This window comes from Phalacrocorax aristotelis, chromosome 2, assembly GCF_949628215.1.
Source record: "Phalacrocorax aristotelis chromosome 2, bGulAri2.1, whole genome shotgun sequence".
In the NCBI taxonomy this organism is placed as follows: Eukaryota; Metazoa; Chordata; class Aves; order Suliformes; family Phalacrocoracidae; genus Phalacrocorax; species Phalacrocorax aristotelis.
The window spans coordinates 40,097,162-40,112,072 of record NC_134277.1 but is presented as its reverse complement, the minus strand read 5'-3'; the positions used below and the strand labels follow the sequence as shown (position 1 = coordinate 40,112,072).

The following is a 14,911-nucleotide window of genomic DNA, read 5'->3' as shown; positions in this document are numbered from 1 at the left end:
GTGATACTGAGGAGTAAAATACCGCTGGTTTTGTTTGCTCATGATTAGATTACTGACTGTTTGAACGAGGAAGGAAAGATTCTTCAGTTACTGCACTATTTCTGTCAAGAGCTGTGCAAGTTCATGACTGCCACAAGAGTCACAGGTCATGGATTAAATTTGGAAATCTTTACATTGCAGTCCAGACCTTCATAATTCTTTTCTGAGAATAAGTCTATAACTTTCGGTGCTGCCCTGCTCTTGCGGGCTTCCCATGTGTCTCTGCTTGAACACTGTTAGAAAGACTCACTAGGCTTGTGGTGTGGTCCCAGCCCAGGTTTTAAGACGTACATTGCAATTATAATACTTTGCTTTCTGTCAATTAGCATTTTAATTTTGGGGTGCTATTTTATTTTTTAAGCTTTCAGAAAACCTATGTTAATTAATAGGGAAGCTGGCTGTTTTGATGGGCCACTATGTTCATGTGTGGAACTAAAGTACAGTCATCATTTCACCATGGTTTCGTCAGTACTGGAGTTTGTGGATGCCGTTGGCCCTTTCTGGAGTAACCAGCAGCCTTGGACACTGTTTTTGACCACTGCCTTAAAAAGGCAATATTCTCTCAGAGACACTGATTGGGTTGCAGCGATCTTAGTTTTGACATCTAACTTCTCTATTTAGACTTCCACCAGACTTTCCTGTTTGTTTTTTCAAAATGCCTCGGTCCTGCTGCATGGTGTTGGCAATGGATCTCTTGCGGGCTATTCTCAGAAATAACAGCAGAGTCTGACTAAGGACAAAGTTGCATTGTTGCTCTAGAGTGTTAATTTTTCTCTCTAAAGATTTAGAAGATTACATTTCAGATACGGAGATTATTGGATAGTATTTGGATACTAATTACAGGTACTAAATATAAAATTGTGAATATAACTGTTCGTTTTGGAAGTTGAAATTTACTTCATTGCAGAACAGTATAGGCTGCTAACTGGGCAGTGGCTACTGTTACCTCTTTCTTCACTTCACTCTTGTCTGGATATTAACATGGTAGACATTTCCAGACCTAGCAGCTTACTATTTCATAATAGAAATCAGGCTGATTAATGTAACCAGCTACTGGAAAAACATAAATATGCTCTTTAAACCAAGTCTTCTCTTGATGAAAATGTGTGTAATGAGATGTAATTTTTTAAAAGTCTGTGTTGCTACTTTGTGGATTTATTTGGGAGGAAAAATGCAAGATGTGGACATTTGATTTCTAACTTCTGCATTCAGGCTTGCTTATTTGTATGATGCATTATTTATTTAAATGGTAAAATTGTAAATTTAAGGCATGTAGCATATTTTGTTTTCCTGTCTTGAACGTGTTTGTTACTGTCTATGTATCAGCACTCCTGTTTGCTGAATTTTTCTTTGAAAGGATGCTTTCTTTTAGTAAACTTGAGTTGAAATTTGGTTTTTGCTTAATCTAGGAAAATGCTGTTACACTGAGTATTTCACTGAAGAATTAGACTTTGACTTTCAGCCATTAGGTTTCATAGGTAATTCTATTCTTATTTTGTCTAAAGATGGATCACTCTAGCGTGCAGTTCTTCAGGATGACATGTTGGGAAAATGCTTTGTTTCATAACAAGAAGTCGGGGAATTGTGAAGGCAAAGATCAAGGCAATTTAAAATCAATCTTGAATTTTATTTCATGCATATAGCTTCTGTGCTGTTCCCAGCCTGCTGATATTTTCAGTATTGCAGCTACTTGAACATGTGTGATTTTTTAATGGTACATGCATACAATGGGAGAATGGCCGTAAAATCATTGTGTCTGGATAGTCTCTGTGATTCACGTGACCATAATAATCCAAATGAAAGTTTTCATCCTAGCTATGAAAGCACAAGTTTGCAACTGCTTAAAAAGTTCTGTTTTAAAGATGTGTGAACTACTTCTTTGGTTTCCGGGCTAATAGCTGTATTTTGAAATGAACATCGCCCAACTTTTGAGTCTGACATTGGTGACTCTGCTAATTGTAATAGAGCTGTGGAACTGTTTCGTTCCAGATGGAACTTTAATCTGGCTTCTGATTGAGCTGAGTGTCCTTGTAGAGTCTCTTAGCATCTGCTTTGGAAATGTATATAACATTATTCAAAATTTGTACCAAATTAAACCACCCTAAGGCTATAATTCAATTTTTCTTTATTGAGGAATGTATTGTCAACAACTTTATGCCATAGAGTAAAACCTGCACTAGATCTTTTTTTTTTTTTTTTTTTTGGCTATTAGCTGGCCATTTAGATTACTGTGGTTGAACTTCCAGGTTCTTCAAGTTTACCTTGTTTTGAAATTTTACATTAAGAAATTAATATATATGGTCAGGATTTGGTTTTTTTGTGTGTATGTTGTTTTTTTTTTCTCTGAAAGGAGGTGAGCTTAAGTTCATGCTTTCTAGCTTTTGTGTTTGGACTATATTTTTATTTATAAAATAATAATGATTTCATGATTCTAGATAATTTCTGTGAATGAAGTTTGACATACCTGGTTTTTTATTTAGATTGCAAAATGAAAAAGAACACATGAAATATATTGAAATACACTATATCCCATTCATTTAACTCTTGTATCTTATTTTAGTTTCTCTTGTGTCTCGAACAGTTAATGATTGTGACTTTTCTTATTTTTTAATTCTCCAAAGTCAGCTGTATTTAGTTACAGTTTCTATTTTAAAATCTTCCTCTTGAGCTCAGTATAACTGCTGTTTTGAATACAGGTTCTTTTATTAAAGATAGTCAGATTAGGGTAGCAAATGGATGTAGTTTTTCTGTTAAGACATGCTTTGTGAAATGCTGTCTAATGCAAGTAGATGTGCTTGAAAAGTCAAAGGTGGTGTTACCATCAAGATCAAAGTCTGAAGATTTGAGTGTATCAATTGTCTGTTAAAGCATTTCTTGGCCTTAAAACGTCTTTCCCTTTAGTGCTGCCTCCCCAGACGTTGAAGGGCAGTCACTGAGAACTTTAGCTGGGTGTTGAACACTTATGAAGCATCTCTGCTTTCTTTTAATTGTGACTTTTCTGTGGTTCGTCCTTATCCATGCTCCTGCTAAATCTATTGAAGAAACTTCACTGAAACCCACTGATGTGGCCTGACCAATTCCTTGCCTTCATGATCAGAAGTCAGCTCTTTCTGCTGCTGAGAAACATGGTGAAGTCAGGAGTGTGTCTTTATCAGGTTATGTGAAGCTATTCTAGTTTCACTGCAGCTTCTAGTCGAGTTGATGGGTAATACATATTTGGTGAAGGGTAATTTTATTGAAATGTGCAAAAACCTGGCTCTTTCCACTATGCATCTATGGAAAAGTTTTAAGGGAGAAAGGAAGATCCTGCCCTTGTACTGCTACTCTGTTGTTTTGGAACGTGCTGTGTGCAAACCTGTCATCTTTATTTGGACTGATTCAGGATGCAAAATGGTGTTCTGAGTCAGACAGAATAGTGAGTTAAAATTGGATCTTTTAGTTATAACTTTTAGTAACCAAGTTATGGAATATGATGCAGCCATGTATGTTGATGGTAATGCTCAGTAGATATTTTTCTTATTTTAATTTTGGGCATGAGCAAATTTCAAAAAGACATAGTTATCATGGGCTATAAAGTGTGATCAGCCAGCTCTCACCACTTACCTTATAATCTTAGTTATAACTTGCCTCTTAACTACCAGGGTTATTGTATTTTGTTTATTCTCTTTTTTCCTCTTCTGTTGTTGAGTGGAAGAGCAGTAAACACTTATCCAAGTTCAGTCCAGTAAATGGTAGAGCAGTGTGTTAAGTTCATTTATAATCCCCTTTTCCTATTGCAACTGTGCTACACTACAGAAAGGGAAGTAGAACTTCTGAAGTGCAAGTGCCATTCTCACTGCTTCCAGCAGAATGTGACTCGCCCAACTTCTTGAAGAATGAGTGTAAACACCAAGAGTGGAATCTGGACCCTAGCTCACTGACATTATCCACACCCCAACTGCATGAGGATGATCCCCAGGAGACTGGTGGTTTGACCATTCAACTGGTCAGCTGCAGAGCTCAAGCTATTTCAATGCCTGTGTGATACCTGCATGGGTGTACCAATAGGAGTCACAGATTGATGTGTAGTGTTTTTAGACTGTTGTTTCACAACCTGAGTTACTATTTTCCATAGTTAAAGTGATCTGTAAAAGTGTGAAAAAGTAATAGGATGTTTCTTCTGAATTTTTAGCCATTGGTTATTAGCAAGTTTAAGTTATCCTCACTAAAATAAAGTAAGCTACAAATACATATGTCTGATAAATGAAGGCATTTTGCTTCAGTGAAATTGTTAAAAACAGAAAGAAAAGGGGGATTAAGTAAAGTGAAAATATTTAACTCATAGATACTTGAATTTCAGTTTGACGTATGTTTGTTAAAGGCAGATATGTTTGTCATGAAGATGCATTTCTTCATACCTTGCTGTTGACAGAATCTCACCTACTTTTCCCATTTATTATGATAATAGTCTACCAGATGTCGTATGTCACAGGCTAGTGAAGTTGTCTCTGCCTATTACTACTTTATATATAATGTGCATTCTTGTTTTTCTTTCCTTAATTTAGGAATTGTTATATGCTCTTTGACATCCCCTATTTTATCAGGAAAAGAATAGATGCAAACTATTTACATATTTGAAAGCAATTTTAGAAACAGTAGGCTATTTCCTTCCTATTGTAAGTGCCATTATGTTAAAGTACGCCTTCATGTGGATGGGTAACCTGAATCTCATAAAAATGGTCATAGGACTTAAAACTCTGGTATATGTAAACTTGATATATTAAGTTGTGTTGTGCTATGCAACTTTGGTTTAAGTGGATAGACACATAGATAGGTGCTATAAGGGGGATGAAAACACAAATTATACTATGTTATGGATATGTCTAGTGATAAGAGTAACAGAAGTCATAACTCCTTACCTACAAGATAAAACTGGCAAATACTCTTTTTAAAGATAGTTATAATCTAAAAGGCAGGGCAGCCTCATATATGTGTACAGATAGGTGCAGAGTTAAAACAAGTTTTGGCAGAGATATAGCAGTAAGATCAGCAAGCTGTCTTTTGATTCACAACCTCTGAGCTTTCATGGGACTGGTCTTCAGCACTCATTGTTCAAGGTGTGGTATTATACATCCCTGTGTGTTAAAACGGTATTGAACGCGCTCCTCCCTTGTGATGATCGGAATATCAAGTTGCAGAAGCATTTTAAAAAGAAGTAGAGCTACTTGGAACCGCAGCCAGACTTCATTCATTTTTTGGCAGTTGGGGAATTGGCGCTTGTCAATTGTATTGCAAAATTTTATTTCCATACAAAGGTTTTTGCTTATAAGGTTCATATCTTGGCAAGAGTGTGTTTTCTACAAATGTGAGCAGAGTTCATTTTGTATTATTTACTAAAGTAACTCTGACCTTGTGTTTTGTTTTTATGTTTGGGTGGGATTTTTTTGTGAATTAAAATTAAGGTAAAAGAGTGCTGTAGATTTTCAGATTTGTGTGCTTACATACTGGAATCTACAGAAAATTCCATATAAGATTTTCTTTTTCTTTCAAAATCAATAATAAGAAGTTTAAAGGCTTCTTTTTATTTTTTTTTTTTTTTTTTTTGTCCAGAGCAACAGCAAGAACATGCAACTATCAGAAATTTGATGTAGTTTGCTTTCTTATATTTTTCTGTGGAATTGTTGATACAGAAGTTTAACTGTTTCATGAAAATGCTTCTTTTCTTCTACAGCAATATTTTAGATGAAAGACCAAGTTTTTCTCTGTACATTCCAGAAGGGATCATTGCAGTCCTTAAAGCAGCTTTATATAGTGTAATATAGATGGATATGACAGAAGTCAACATAGGAAACTATTATGCTTGAAGTAGAGGAAATCAATATGAAACTTGACATCTTTCTTTTACATTTGCAATCTCTGTGCAACCAGAATGGACCAAGGCTCTGAATATTTCAAGTTAGAGAGTCCTGAAAAAATCATATTTGAATAAGACTTAGGTCACTGACTGAAATCAGTATTGTGCTCCCAAAGTTTCTTTCAAAATTAATTTTAATTCTCTTCTTAAAAAAAGGTACTTACATATAATTTGTATGTCTTCCAAAGACTTGAATTTTTCAAGTGATTGTATTTTACTTTCAAAATGAAAGCAAAGGAATAAATTGAATTGTAAAGATTAATTATCTGTAGAAGTCAAAGAAAGTAGAAACTTTGTAAGTTCAATAGGTGCCTTTTCTTGTTGAAATGATCTTCCTTCAAACGTCCATCTTCATATAATGAAAATTAGAGGACAGAAATTTGTATAAAATAGCTGTTTTCTTAGGTTTTTTCCTCTCCCCTCCTCAAATGAAATGTTGTAGAGAGCAAAAAGCAGTCCTGTTACACTGAGCAAAAGCCAGACTTGATGCCCTGAGAGGAACCTTATTTTCAGTCTTGAGACCATTTTTCTAAGTCAGCAAAGCCTATGATACTTAGAAAATATTTCTACCTTTCTATAGGAAAGACAACTGTAGTATTTAAACTCTATTATAATAATGAGGAATCAAACAAGAAGATCTTTAGCCTGATGGAGCAAGTATGAAATAGTTGATGTACTGCCTATAACTGACAATTTGAGCACTTAGACATTATTTGAGGATTTAAGCACTTTCTTCAATCTTCATCTTTTCAAAATGGAAGCAGTAGTTGGTTTAATTAAAGGTGAAATAATACTCACTTTTCTCTCCTTACAGTCCAGAATGCCAAGTAGACATACATACCTAAGTTTCTTATAAAACTCTAAGTTTGAAATAAGAGAAGCAGCTGTCATAGCATTTAGAAATAATTCTACTATAAAGTTTTGTTTTAGGCTTGCAATCTCTGTCTTCTAGAGCTTTTTATTTACTTGCGATGATAATATGACGACATAATTTTGAATTCTGCCAACACCCCAAATATGATCAAATTTATGACTGTATTATGATTCTTGCTCAATTCTTTATCTGGATGTGTTTTAAATAAATGCCAGTAATACTTATGGCTGGTGATAATTTCCAACATGCTCAGCACCTAATCTGCGGATTTTTGAATTAGCAGGTATACTTTTTTAAGTAGAATCGTTAACATCATATAAAATGAGCAATTTTTTTTCAATAGTTTAATCCTACCTTTTTTTCCAAAATGGCTGGCTTAATCATATTTCACACTTGATCAGTTTTTCTGCAGGTTACCACTTTGGGTGTCTGTAGTTTACTGTTTGTTTCTCAGTAGCAATATCACTTCAGCTCTAAATCCAAAGAAGAAACAGATATAGTGGTGTTTGGTTTTTTTTTTGATCTTGCATTCTGTCTGCATTTCACTCATTCATTTTCATTTGATTGGGCCAGATAAACCGAAGTGAGAACCATGACTTTGTATGCAAACCAATATTAACCTGTAGATGAGGTTAATTTGATTATGAATTAATATCTTTAAAACCCACCAGAATTTTAACTGCTATTAAATAAAATGCTCAGTTCACAAAATATTACCATTGTCATTCATTCAAAAATATATTTAATATATTTATTAGTATAGTATCTAGTACAGTATTGAAACCAGCAGATTTATGTTTAATTTCCTTTAAAATAACGCCTAATCTCTGGACTTTATTTTACTCAGAATAGGTATAATCTCACATATTGTGTAATTTTACTAATTTTAGCTGAAGTCATTCCTTTGCTTTGTCAAAGTTGGCTCAAGTACAGGGAGATGTGCTTAGCTGCCGTAGTGGTTGCCTCCTGAGCGGAACTCCAGCGTTACCAGTTCCTGACAGCTGCAAGCCAGCCTCTGGGCATCTTGCTAAATTTTCAAATGTAATTATACAGTAGACTTCCTTTAACAAATTCTGTGTTCCCAGCTATAATTATAACAGCTCTTCTTGCCTCTAGCCTGTTCCTTATCTTACAACCCACCTCCATATCTCCCACTGCTGGCTAGTGTTATCCAGTAGAGCTGATGGATCTAGAAAAGCAGAGCTTAGTCTCTATCCTCACAGGATGGTTTCATCGGTACAGAAGATCCATTTCTTCTGATCTACTGTTCTGAAATAGCATGTCCCGTAAAGCTGAAGGTAGTTCTCTCATTTGCAGAGCTGTTGATTAGCGTGCCACTTTCATTTAGCAAACAATTTTCAATTGTTATTATAGGATATAAGGTAAGAAATTATTAAGACCTATTCATGAAAAGGCTGAAGAAGCCAGCACAGGGAAAGGAGGCCTTCTAAAACACTTTGTTTTCATGTTATGCAAATTCAGGGTATCATCTCTTTTATTGTACTATTTGTGCATTATGTTTTCATATACAAATCTGTTCTAGCACCTTTTAAGAGCACACATGTAACATGAAAATAAAAATAATCAGTGGTGAAGTTTTTCTTACGTGAAATGCTTGGTGATTTTAGCCAAAGAATGATAAAACAGGAAAAGTTACCCACAGATGTGCTCAGTTTAGTATTGGCTCATATCGAAGCAATGTAAAAGCAACTACACAGAGTAATAATTTCCTCTCCACCTGTGTGGTAGCAGGGGAAGCTGATGGTTTTGAATATGGGAGTCTGAAGATAGGAGCTAAGTGAGAGAGGGCTTATGTTGTTGAAGAGGCAAAGAGGCAGCCTTCCTTTTCCTTCAGTCCGTTACTGTGGTTGGCTGTGGCAGGTGGACTGATACTGGAGAAATGTATTGCCTGGAAGATCACAGATTACCATTTTTTAAAAATTTTTCCTGCATCAGGATTAAGTACATTGATCAACCTTTCCTTGAGAAGCTTCAGTGAGTGAAATACCCCAGCACTCCTAGAAGTCACATTCCTGCTGACTTTCCATAGTTTGCCGACACCTTTCTAAGAATTATGATGTTCAGAACTGTATACAGTACAGTAGGAGATGGAAAAAGTATTTATCACCTCTTCATCTGCGTGTACATACATGTACACACACCCCCACATGTGCATCACATGCTTGCCAACCTATTTCAGTGAGATGTGTTTTTGAAAGATACTTTCACAGAATCCCAGAATCCTAGAATCACAGAATCACAGGTTGGAAGGGAACTCAGGGATCATCTAGTCCAACCTTTCTAGGAAGAGCACAGTCTAGACAAGATGGCCCAGCACCCTGTCCAGCCGAATCTTAAAAGTATCCAATGTGGCTGAGTCAACCACTTCCCTGGGGAGATTATTCCAATGGGTGACTGTTCTCACTGTGAAAAATTTCCCTCTCATGTCCAATCGGAATCTCCCCAAGGGCAACTTGTATCCATTCCCCCTTGTCCTCTCCATGTGACTCCTTGTGAAAAGGGAGTCTCCATCTTTTTTGTAACTACCCCTTAAGTACTGGCACATGGTGATGAGATCCTCTCTAAGCCAGTTCTCCCAGCCTATCCTCATATGGCAGGCTGCCCAGTCCTTTGATCATCTTGGTGGCCCTTCTCTGGACCCCTTCCAGCCTGTCCACATCCTTTTTGTATAGCAGGGACCAGAACTGTACACAGTACTCCAGGTGTGGCCTGACAAGCACTGAGTAGAATGGGATAGTGACTTCTTTATCTCTGCTGGCGATGCCCTTTTTGATGCAACCCAGCATCCTGTTGGCCTTCTTGGCCGCAGCAGCACACTGTTCGCTCATGTTGAGCTTTCTGTCCACCAGGACCCCCAGGTCCCTTTCCACAGAGCTGCTCTCCAGCCAGGTGGATCCCAGTCTGTGCTGCACTCCTGGATTATGTTTTCCCAGGTGCAAGACCTTACTCTTGTCCCTGTTGAACTTCATGAGGTTCTTGTTAGCCCACTCCTCAAGCCTATCCAGATCTTCCTGCAGAGCGGCTCTCCCTTCTGGAGTGTCTACTTCCCCACTCAATTTGGTGTCATCGCAAAGTTCATCAGGCTACACTTGATCCAATTATTCAGATCACTTATGAAGATGTTGAATAACATTGGGACCAATATCAATCCCTGGAGGACCCCACTTGTGACCAGTTGTCAGTTTGAAAGAGAGTTGTAATATATACCCAGTTTGACAGAGCTGTTGAGAATTTCTTTTCAGGAGCAACTGCTCTCTGATTTCAATCATTTTTGTGTCCAGCTTATGGTGATTATATCTAGAGAGTATTTCATTATATTGGCAATGACAATGTGGGACACGTTTAAAATCTTTCTGATCTAAAGCTTGTTACTACTGTTAGCCTCTCAGCCATGAAGCCACTTAACACCTTTACAGTGAAGTAATTCAGATGAGTTTGAAGGGATCTGTGGTTTTTTAAATTTATCTTCTTTTGTCTTCTAGAAATTTGGTTGCTTTATAATTGGTTCTAAAATCTTTTCAGGTTTTAATGATAGACTGGAACTTGTAAGTGGGACTTATCCCACCTGGAGGGGACAGCAGAGGGCTTGCTCTCAAGGTTGGGATTTATTTTTTTTTCTTTTCTACCTCTTTTTTGATTTTATTTTCTCTATCTTGTTTTCTTAGAATTAATGAGACCACAGATCCTGCTCTGTTATGTCTGTCTTCTTCCATAATTTTCAGCATGACTCTCTTCATGGTTTTTTTTCTCATTCTTTTGTTATGTTATTTCCTCTTCTTGTTTGTAGCAATGGTATGTGTGTCCTGTATTGTTGTAGGACTCATTGATCACTGGTACAGGACATGGAGACATGGATTAAAACTTTTCTCTAGAGAGACAAGGTGACAGGATGTGTAGAAGAAATTTTCTTTGGTTTTGCTTGTTTTGTAACTTCAGAAAGGTACAGTTTTGCTCACAGCAGTAAGATTTCAAAGGTCGTCATCAGAAAATCAAGTGTTCTTTCATCACATATCTTATGTACCAGGTGGAATGGGGGTAAAAGGTCAATTCCAAAGGGAAATGAGATCTAAAATTTTGCTTATATGAAGTGTAAACGTAGAGGTGATTACATACTAAAATCATCATTCTAGCCTTTTGAACCACAGGCCATTAAAATGGGTTGGAGAAAAGATTGAATTAGGACACAGGGGACCCTATCCCAAATTGTTACATCAAAATATCTATGGAAATCCTTCGATCCTGAATGACTCTGACATTGGTATTTGGTGTGATGGCCCATGGGTGGCCTTTTCTTGGTGTTTAATAATTTGTGCGTAACTACTTAAAGTCCATCATTCATCTGTTGTTCACCTGTTCTTCTTGTATATTGCAAGATGGAGAACTTTACCCTAAAATAAAAACTATAAAATTAGGAGCAGTGAAAGCAAGGTAGGTTTTTTTCAGATCTGTCATTGAGCTGAGTCCTCTTGCCCACCAAAAGCAAATGAGGACAGAAGCCAGAATGTTTATAGTAATTGATACTGTCTCTTTAAAATTCAGTGTTTTATCTTTACCTTTCAGTATGCTTTATAGGTCACTTAATTATTGTAACTTTTCTTTAGTATGAGCTAAGAACAGAATATTGCTGAATATGCTAAAATAGATGTGTGGTTTTTTTAAGGCTGGCATTTAAGCAGGCAAAGAATCACGCTTAATGCTGCTGTGATAATAAATAGTACTATAATTGATTGTTGATAGAAACCCTTAAAATACATTTTTATGGTTGAAATGTACTTCGGGTAAACAGTGTTCAGTTCGCCTATTAAAATAATTCACTATATACCGTGGTTTCTTTGAGTATTAAGGAAATAGGACTTTTCCAACAACAGTAATTGGTTGACACTGCTTGACCTTAATGCAAAGCTACAGTATTTAATGAACAAACGGAGGGAATAAAGTTTTGATAAATAAGGCAATTTTCATGAAACCTTTAGAAATATACTTGAAGTCTTTTAGTGTTAGATTGACGGTTTCTCCTTCTGTGAAAAGAATAAGTGAATAATTTAAGGCTATATTTCATGTTTTCAGATCTTCATTCTGTCATATAAATAATAGACTGTGAAATGCAGCAGCTCCTGCATTCACAGATTTAATAGACCTATACAAGTGAGTATCTTACTCACTTCTGGCATCTTAAAATGCTCTTTTGTGCATATATTTACTTGAGAAGCAATGCAGAAGTGGGACATTCCTAAATTCTCTTCAGTAACCAAATTCCACACTTAAAGCATGACACATATTCTGTTTTTAAACAAATTGTTCTTCTTAAAATACTTTTAGTACAGCTTGATGTCAGTTTTAGTATTTCTGGCTTTTAATTCTGATATGGTATTATGATGGACAGATGTCAAAAAAAGTAATACATGGCTAGTCAAAATTAAAGTGTAATCTAAAGTTTACTTACTTGAATGGAAAGACTGTGTGAAAAGCATTTCAGGTTGAGATCCAGCAAAGAACTTGGAAACACCATTGAATCTTGATGAGGAAAGAATCAAATATATTTACTAAAATGGTGAAATACCATGGTAATTTATATGATTTGTGACATTCTCAGTTGTGTAATTTTCTTTAAAGGGAAACAGTGTTGGGGGAGGAGGAACAGAGAAGAACAAAATTAAGCTAGTTTGTTTTTTTTGTTTCCACTCTCCTTCCCTCCCCCTCCCCCATTAAGTGTCTTCAGTTTAATGTATCTTGAAAGGATTGCAAAGTAAGACTTACTGAGAACAAGTGGCAAAGCATTGGCTTTCTTTCATGTTCTCAATCTTCCAAGCAGGAGTATAGTTGTAGGACTAGTGGACCACGGGAAACAGAGAGATTCCCTTAGAAAGTATGTGCTGCTGTGCCTATTTTGTTAGCTGCAAAATGCAGCTTTCCTAAACACTTTCATTTAGAAGTTTAACTTAAATTGTTATCTGCATTTTCTTCCTCATACCTACTTCTTTCAACATTGGAGTAACTCTAGTTGTTAGGCACCTTCTACTAGCATATGATGCTCAACTCTTGCTTTCCTCCATCCTATGTGGGTATGCAGGCATCTACACAAGTAAGGAAAGCTCTTTATTCGTATTTCAAAGACCGTTTTCTGTAAATAATGTTCAAGAAGTCTGGCAGATGGTCTGCCTTTGCCATAGTATTGATTTTTGTAGTCCCCATGTAGGTTCCAGAAATGTCTGATATGGTTCTTTCAGACAAAGTGAGCAGTCTATATGAGGATGTCATCATCTTTGCTAAAATACAGGCAGTTTCTTTCCTGTTTCTGCTTACTAATACTCTCCAGTTCATGTAGTCAAGTTACTTTCTCTTTTACTTGTGAAGAAAAATAATCTTTTTATCTTATGTCACGTTACACAAATCTTAACATAAGCTTACATTCTCTTTTGTGATTATTTCAGTAACTTATATCTTGATTTTTTTTCAATTTCCACCGATATAGCTTTCTAATATTCACTTTAAGTCTGTTGTTTGATTTCAGCTAGTCCAAATGCTTAAATAGGGAGACATGCTTTTCCAATTCTCCGTACCTCCGTACTCTGTTCAACTCATTTATAACTCAGAAAACATCAGTGCAGAAATAGAGATCATTCTACAGTGTAACTTGTTGCAAACTGCTATCGCAACTCTATGAATAATGTGAAAATCATTGTGCTGCACTGGTATGAAATATATTGTCATCACCTCCATTTTCAGAACTTACATAGAGTAATACTTTCTATTTCTTCTGCTGCATAAACATTTAAGCCATTGGCTGAGGACATTTCTGTTGTTTCAATAAGAAGTTACAGGATTAATGTCTTAAATATATTGATCTTTATAAGCAAGCCAGTCACTGATTGGATCCAGCTGTGACTGAGCTGACTTGTGGTATCCGAGCAAAACGTCTGTTGTTATTCATTATTACTTCAGTACAAGACTGTAGTCTCACTGTAGTAAAACCTCTGCAAATATACATATTCACTGTTATTTATTTGCAGGCTTTGGTTTGCTTAAAGGGAAAATGCAGGAAGGAGGGTATAAATAGCAAAGGAAGGAAATTGGAAAGCAGGACAGCAAGGAAAAGCAGTGAAGATACTTCGCTAATGGCTGTATATAAATGATGCTGATGGTTGCTTTTAAAATCTGAGTTGGCTACTGTTCTTTATCTAGTCAGTGTGGCTTTTTTGCTTAATTTGTTAACACCTATAGAAATTAGAAAGAGCAGTAGTTATGACAAATGGACTATGTAATCTGAAAATTGTATTTTGTCACATGGTTTAGTCACAAAACCTAGTTGAAATCAATTGTCCAAACATTCACTTAACATATTAATAAGTAATACAGGAATACTCTAAGCCCTCTTGAATTAGATATATTACATCTTGTTACAAAATTTAATGCCAGGCTTAATAACTCAAAGTATGCTCTAGAATAGAAATATATTTATATGCTAGTATATTGCAACTAGGATGCTAATCCAAATTAAAAAAAAAACACACTATTTACTTGGAACTGTTTAATATACTCATATGTAGACAAATTGTATTTCATTTAATTTCTTAAAAAGAAATCCCAAAATTTATTCCTTCAACGTGAGTATGTTTTTCATACTTCATTTCTAAATGAAATTTAATTTGTTTTGACAGCAGCAGTCAGATTACAGGAGCTATTTGGGTATTTGCAAAATCAGTGTCTTACAGGACTTTTTTTTTTTTTTTAAAATGTGCCTAGATGGTTGTGTTTTTATGTTTTGTAATGGAAGCACTGTAGAAACAGAAGAAACAGAGTAAAGTACCAGCTTTTCAAAAAGGGAAGGTGCTGTTTCCAATTCAACATTATTAGTTTTGCACACTTTTAATAGGGAAAAACTATTTTAAAAGAGCAGTGTATCCCATCATTATGTGAATAAAGTTTAATCATCTCACAGTAGTTGAAAAATTTTGCATAAATGTGTTTTGCAGAGTGATTTTTTTTTAATTATTTTTTCTTGATTTATAAGTGCATTCTCAAACAGTTAAAAGAGAGTTAATAAAAGATAGATGGCTGATCAGTAGCTGGAATTTGATTTGTTA

The 14,911-nt window shown here is 35.7% G+C and overlaps 1 protein-coding gene across 6 annotated transcripts in view; it reads left to right on the top strand.

The window, feature by feature from the left end:
* The window catches only part of TBC1D5 (TBC1 domain family member 5), a 321,595-nt gene that overhangs the window by 46,381 nt on the left and 260,303 nt on the right, over positions 1 to 14,911 (top strand). The window lies entirely within an intron of this gene.